This window comes from Eriocheir sinensis, chromosome 60 (genome assembly GCF_024679095.1).
Source record: "Eriocheir sinensis breed Jianghai 21 chromosome 60, ASM2467909v1, whole genome shotgun sequence".
In the NCBI taxonomy this organism is placed as follows: domain Eukaryota; kingdom Metazoa; phylum Arthropoda; class Malacostraca; order Decapoda; family Varunidae; genus Eriocheir; species Eriocheir sinensis.
The window spans coordinates 6,914,211-6,921,710 of NC_066568.1; the positions used below are offsets into that span (position 1 = coordinate 6,914,211).

General features: G+C 37.8%; 1 protein-coding gene across 3 annotated transcripts in view; it reads left to right on the top strand.

Moving 5' to 3' along the window:
* The window catches only part of LOC126985841 (uncharacterized), a 70,690-nt gene extending 70,184 nt beyond the window's left edge, over nucleotides 1–506 (top strand). For all 3 annotated transcript variants that reach the window (XR_007739094.1, XR_007739095.1, XM_050841295.1), the window contains one exon: nucleotides 1–506. This exon is cut by the window's left edge and continues 304 nt beyond it. The gene's annotated coding sequence lies outside the window, so the exon portion shown is untranslated.
* Nucleotides 507–7,500: the final 6,994 nt, after the last annotated feature.

Here is a 7,500-nt window from a genome sequence, read left to right on the forward strand (position 1 = left end):
AATAGAAAGAAAGAGAGGAAAGAAGAAAAGAAAAAAAGGAAGGAAAAAAATGATGGTGAGATGACAAGAAAGATGGAGGCGAAGAGAAGAAAAAGAAGAATACGAGAATGAATGAAATGAATAAAAAATGAAAGAATTGATGAATACAAATTGAATGAAGAAAGAAATCCACGAAGGTAGAAAACAAAATTGGAAAACATAAATGACAACGTAAGAAGAAGAGGAAAGAAGGAAAGATAGAGAGGAAAAAAATAGATAGAAGATGAAAAGAAAGAGAAGGATGGTAAAAAGATGTAAGGAGAAAAAGAACGAGAGGAAGAAAGAGAGGGAGACATATATTAGAAAAAAAGAAGAAAAGAGAGAAGAAAGAGACGTGAGAAGTGAAAGATTGGAGGGAAAAAGAAATTGGACGAGAAACGAAGCGAAGAGAAAGGAGAAAGGAAAAACGAGACAACAAAGAAATCTGATAAAATGGAAGCAGGACAAAAAGACATAAAAACACAAAAGAGATGATACAAAACAAAATCAGAGCCGAAAAAAAAGAAAAGTGAAATGCGAAATGAAAGAAAGGAAAAAATACAGATCGAAGAAACGGAAGAAAATATAAGAATGAAAATAAGTGAAAGAGGGAAATAGGAAGAAATCAAAGCAATAAAGAAGAAGAGAAGAGAGAGAAAGAGGAGAGTGAGAGAGAGAAAAGAAGCAAGAGGAAAAAGGAGGAGGAAGGAGAAGGAAAGGAGAGCAGGAAGGATCATTTAGCAAGACGTGAAAGGAGAAGAGAAGAAGAAGGAGGAGGAGGAGGAGGAGGAGTCCTACATAGGATATCCGCATCCCTAGGGAAACCTTCTCCCCAGATTGGACCGCCACTGACCCTCTCTCTCTCTCTCTCTCTCTCTCTCTCTCTCTCTCTCTCTCTCTCTCTCTCTCTCTCTCTCTCTCTCTCTCTCTCTCTCTCTCTCTCTCTCTCTCTCTCTCTCTCTCTCTCTCTCTCTCTCTCTCTCTCTCTCTCTCTCTCTCTCTCTCTCTCTCTCTCTCTCTCTCTCTCTCTCTCTCTCTCTCTCTCTCTCTCTCTCTCTCTCTCTCTCTCTCTCTCTCTCTCTCTCTCTCTCTCTCTCTCTCTCTCTCTCTCTCTCTCTCTCTCTCTCTCTCTCTCTCTCTCTCTCTCTCTCTCTCTCTCTCTCTCTCTCTCTCTCTCTCTCTCTCTCTCTCTCTCCTATTCACTTTCTCCATTTCCATAAAAGGTGAGATTCAGGTGTTATGGGTTGACAGGTGAACACTCTCTCTCTCTCTCTCTCTCTCACACTCTCTCTCTCTCTCTCTCTCTCTCTCTCTCTCTCTCTCTCTCTCTCTCTCTCTCTCTCTCTCTCTCTCTCTCTCTCTCTCTCTCTCTCTCTCTCTCTCTCTCTCTCTCTCTCTCTCTCTCGTCTTTCACTTTCCTTCTCTGTAAGTGGCTAAAGACAGGCAATGAGAAGAGAGAAAGAAGAAGTGATGATGATGGTTGTGGTTATGTGTGTTGTTCCTCTCTCTCCTCCCTCCTGTCCTCCTCCTCCTCCTCCTCCTCCTCCTCCTCCTCCTCCTCCTCCTCCTCCCGGTGTCATTAATCCTTGTTCTCAGACCTCCTTTTCACCTCCCTCTCGCAACATCATATTTCTCTCTCTCTCTCTCTCTCTCTCTCTCTCTCTCTCTCTCTCTCTCTCTCTCTCTCTCTCTCTCTCTCTCTCTCTCTCTCTCTCTCTCTCTCTCACCTATTCCTCTTTTTTTTTTGAGAGAGAGAGAGAGAGAGAGAGAGAGAGAGAGAGAGAGAGAGAGAACTGGATATATATTGCAAGTCTAAAATGAGAATAAAGTTTTAGAGAGAAGAATAATGATGAGAATGAATCGTTATTATTATTATTATTATTATTATTATTATTATTATTATTATTATTATTATTATTATTATTATTATTATTATTATTGTTTACGTCATTTGAGGTCATGGCGTTACTTGTACATAGAAACACTGTAAAAAATAACTTAGGCTTTTACGGTAATCTAAGGGTTTAATTAGGCGACTGTTTACGTCACACTCGCATCCTTGTCTACATCAACACAACGACGCTATGGTAGAACTGTTTGTTTACTTTGTTTTCTTTGTTTATTTTTTACACATTTTTTTTTTTGGTTGTTTCATATTTTTTCCCCTGTAAGATTTTTTTTGTACTTGTTTTCTTACATCTTTTTTATATTCTTTTGTTGCTGTTTGTTTGTTAGATTGTTTGTTTGTTTCCATGCACGTGTTGAACTGTCACGTGTTTGTTTTTGTAGCACTGCCATCTACAGTAACACTTCTACTACTACTACTACTACTACTACTACTACTACTACTACTACTGCTGTACTTCTCCTCCTCCTCCTCCTCCTCCTCCCACTTCTACTACTACTACCACTTCTACTACTACTACTACTGCTACTTCTACTACTACTACTACTACTACTACTACTACTACTACTACTACTACTACTACTACTACTACTTCTACTACTGCCATCCACGTTACCACTGCCAATGTTAACTGTACTGCCATCGTCACTGCCAATTAGTCACAGGTACGCTTCTCCAGGTGCCTCAAGGTGTACAAACGTAGATTGAAACACAGGTGACCTTTCCTCCCTCCCTTGTAATTTCCCAAGGTATTCCCAGGTACACTAACCGAGGTGTTTTTAGGGCCGGGTAACTTAGCTATTTGTTTATTCAGGTGTGTGTGTGTGTGTGTGTGTGTGTGTGTGTGTGTGTGTGTGTGTGTGTGTGTGTGTGTGTGTGTGTGTGTGTGTGTGTGTGTGTGTGTGTGTGTGTGTGTGTGTGTGTGTGAGTGTGTGTACGATCAACAACAAACAGATGATGAGAAATGCTAAGCTATGCGAAGAGAAATGATCAAAGGTAGGCGGGGAAAAAAGAGGTTTGGATTCTCTCCGTTAACTTAAGTGACTGTCCTTTGTTGTAATAAGGTTTTGAATCCTCTTTCTCTATAGAAGAGGAAACAAGTGAGTGGAATGAGCTGGTTAAGGTTAAGAAATAGGACTGAGATCTATACATTCTATACATGAGATTCTATACACGATATGACTGAATCTAATAAAGTGTCAAATCCTCCTTCCAATGGACGAAAAAATAAGGTAAAGTGAAGAAGACGGGAGAGAATTGCCGAAAAAGAGCTTATAATATGCTCCTAATTAACTTTAAAGGTATTAAAATGGTTTGAATTCCCTCCATAACGTGAAACTGAACCTCTTATACCTCAGTAAGGCCTCAAATCCTCTTTCTGCTTGAACAAGAGGATCAGGACGTGAGGAGGAGAATAGAGAGACTTTTATATGCCCCAAATGCCTGTGCTTTTACGTCAAAATGGAGTGGATCCTCTCTTTGCCTGGACAAGAGGATCAGGGAGGAAAGAGAAGGAGTTTTGAATATTCTTGATAACTCTGGAAACGAAAAAGATCAGGTTCTACTCTGATACCTAGAAAAGAATGTCCGCTGAGGGAATACAGTACTGGATCCTCTTTAGTGTGGGGTAAGAGGATCAGAGTGTACAGCAGCTGGAAAAACATGTTCATTGCCACACGTTGTTTATTTTGTTATTTCTTTCGGTAATGGAGGAAAGACCGATAGTACGTGATTTTTGGTGGAGTTATTCGGTTCGTTTCTTTTCTCTCTCGTTAGCTAAGAAAATGTTCTATGTGGCATTTTCTTGGGTATTGTTTTTTTGATTGTGGTGAAAAGTGGTGATGGTGGTATTGGTGATGGTGGTTGTGATGGTGATGGTGATGGTAGTGGTGGTTGTGTTAGGTGGCTTGAAAAAAAATTGTTACTACTGTTATTTTTATTATTTTATTATGTACGTTTATTATTATTATCATTATTTTTTATTATTATTATTATTGGAGATATTTGTAAATGAATTGTAAATATTGGTGCCTATAATTAATTGATGTTAATATTAAATACGAAGATTGTGAAGGTGATAATGCTAAGAATAATGACGATGGTGACGATGGTGGTGACGACGATGTGATTTAGGAGGTGGAAAAGGGCTTAGTGAGTAGAGAAAGAGGGAGAAAAGAAAGGAAATTAAGGAGAAAGAAACCATTTAAAAAGTATAGGGAATAGAAAAAAAGAGAGAGAGGAGTTCAAAAGAAGAGGCTGAGAGAAAGATTGTAATAAAGAAAAGGGTTTAAAGTAGAGTTGAGAGCATACGCTATACCTACGCGTGGCCTCAGTGCTCATCTCCGTCACATGAGCCTTTTAAATGATATACACGAAAAGAAAGAGATAGAGACAGAGGGTGTTAGGAAATAAGGTTCAAGAGACAGATGATTATGGGAAGAGGTTAAGAGATGAAGGTTATTTGGAGGAGTTTGAAGGGAGGAATAGGGTGCTAATTAACACTTTACCTGCTAGTTCACCTGTCGAGTCAGCCCTTCTCACCTGGCCACTCACACCTGTACATAATTAACTCCAGCCAGGTAGGATTGGCGACGTGTGTTTGTGTGTGTGTTAAGGAGGATTTGGAGATAATTTATTTATTTGTTTATTATTATTATTATTATTATTATTATTATTATTATTATTATTATTATTATTATTATTATTATTATTATTATTATTATTATTATTATTATATTTTTATTCATTATATTATTCGATGGTGTTTTGGTGCTGATGGTGATGGATATTGTTGTTGTTCTTTTAGTTGTGATGATGATGATGATGATGGTGATGAAGATAACGATGATGACGACGATGATGATGATGATGATGATAGTGTGGTTATGATTTTTTTGTATAGGAATTTCTACTGTGATAAAAAATAAATAGCTGAAATAAATAGCTTTCTTTTATTTTGTAATCCTAAAATATATATAAATAGCAAAGTGTGGGAAACGGCGCTAAACATATGTGTGAGAAGCAGAGGCGAGTTGAAGTGAAGGGAAAAAAATAATTCTAAAAAAAAAAACGAGGAAGTTGTGACGAAAAACACCATGAAAAAGTTAAATTACGATCTAAAGGAAAAAAATATATTATCAAGTACCAGGGCGAGTTAGGTGAAATTCTGCAGTTATATATATATTTTTTTTACAGCAAAGGGGGCAAAAAAAAGAAGGAAATAATATTGATAAAGTGATAATATAAATGATAATAATAATAATAATAATAATAATAATAATAATAATAATAATAATAATAATAATAATAATAATAATAATAATAATAATAATAATAATAATATCAGAAAATAAATAAAACTACAACAAAATATCAAGGAAAACGAATACTAGAAAGACGGGAGTAGAAAAAAAGAATGAAAGAAAGAAGGAAAAAAATGAAGGAAAAAGAATGAAAGAGAGAAGGAAAAAGAAGGAAAGAAAGAAGGAAAAAAGAATGAAGGGAAAAGAATGAAAGAGAGAAGGAAAAAGAATGAAAGAAAGAAGGAAAAAAGAATGAAGGGAAAAGAATGAAAGAGAGAAGGAAAAAGAAGGAAAGAAAGAAGGAAAAAAGAATGAAGGAAAAAGAATACTGAAAAATGAGAATTACCTTGACACATCCTGCGTCATTTAAATTCCTCACTTTTTAAATCTCTCCCCCCACCCCACCCCCACCCCACCCCTCGCCCACGTTTCAAGCTCCTCACTTCCTTCCCAACATTCCTGACGCCTTATCCCACATCAAATATTCCGCAGATTATGAGCTTCCATCGGCGGATAGTGTCACCCATTTCGCATTATTACAATATTTTTTGCCTCTCTCCGATGAAATTTCTTATATTATTTAGTAGTCCCAGGAAGCAACCGATCTCTTTCTCGCTCTCACGGTTTCTCGCGTTCTCGTTTTCTCTCTCTCTCTCTCTCTCTCTCTCTCTCTCTCTCTCTCTCTCTCTCTCTCTCTCTCTCTCTCTCTCTCTCTCTCTCTCTCTCTCTAATATATTAACTTACTTTTCTTTTATCTGTCTAAATATCTATCTACCTATCTATTTCTCTGTCTATGTATCTATGTCCATCTACTAATCGATCTAGTAAAAACAATGTACTTCTCTAGTCTACAATTTTTTCTTATTCATTTCTCTTTTTCTTGACATTTTTTATTAATCTATACAATAATGAGTGTGTTTGTGTGTGTGTGTGTGTGTGTGTGTGTGTGCGCGCAGGTAGGTAGCGTTTAGCAGGAGTCTACAGGTGTGTGGACAGGTGTACATGACTCATCAGGGGCGTGCATGGGAGAATCTAAAGTGCCTATGTATGCCGGTCTGTCTGTCTGTCTGTTGATTTGTCTGAAGGCTTTTTTGACTCTAGCTGTTTGTCTGTATGTCTGTTTTTCTGCGTCTCTCTATCTATGTCTGTCTTTCTATCTGTCTGTTTGTCAATATGTCTTTTTCTGTCTGTCTGTTTCTATCTGTTCGTGTCTCTCTCTCTCTGTATGTATGGTTGTGTATAATGTGTGTGTATTTATGTGTGTATGTGTATATATGTACGCATGGATGTATGAGCTAGTATGTATGTATATATGTATATCGCATTCAAAAAGTTAAGAGAGTTCAAGTCAGAGAAGGAAATCAATACAAAGGTAAGCTCTTTCAAAGTACGAAAGTGATGAGAGGAAAGACTAGAGATACTGGTTGACTCTTGACGTTGAAGAGCATAGGATGAGCAGAGTTGTAAGTCTTGTGGACCGTGACCGCAGGATGGATGGAGGCATGCAGTGAAGTTCAAAAGAAAAGTTAGCATGAAAATTGAGACAAAGTACAGCAAGGGAAGCAGCACTGCGGCGAAATTTGGGAGGTAAATGTCAGTCAGAGGAGAGAAGTTGATAAGACGAATAGGTCAAAACCCATATCCACGAACACTCCGGGGATTACCCACACACATTAGGTAAGGGTTGTGGGTATTTCCGTGGGTAGTTTTATGAGCCCAGTGATAGTGTGACGAGGCTTCTGCACCATGAACGTGAAAAACACTCATGAAAACCACACTAATCTCCTCTGTAGCCTTTGGAAATATGTTTTTTTGTGTGTGTGTGAGTGAGAGAACCGGAAGCGTTTGGCAATACACGCCTAAGATAGAAGGACGATGAGGAGGAGGAGGAATATGATCATGATGACGATAAGGAGAAGAAGGAGGAGGAGGAGGAAGAAGAAGGAAGAAGTGGAAAGGAAGGAAGGCAATTAAACAGAAAAGGAAAACAAGAGGAAGAAAAAAAGAGAAAGAAAGTGAAGAGGAGGAGAAAAAGTGTGAGAGAACTAAAAAAATATAGACAAACGCTAAAGGTATTTCAATGGCTGTTAGGAATAGAAAATGGACTTGGGCAGGTCATCTCACACGTACAACTGATAAAATATGGACAACTATAGTAAAAGAATAGCCACCCCGAAAGTATGGAGGTCAGGGGAGACAGAGAACCAGGTGGAAAGGTGATAGAGATGCAGATGGTGAAAAATAGATGATAGATGATAGAGATGAAGACAGCAA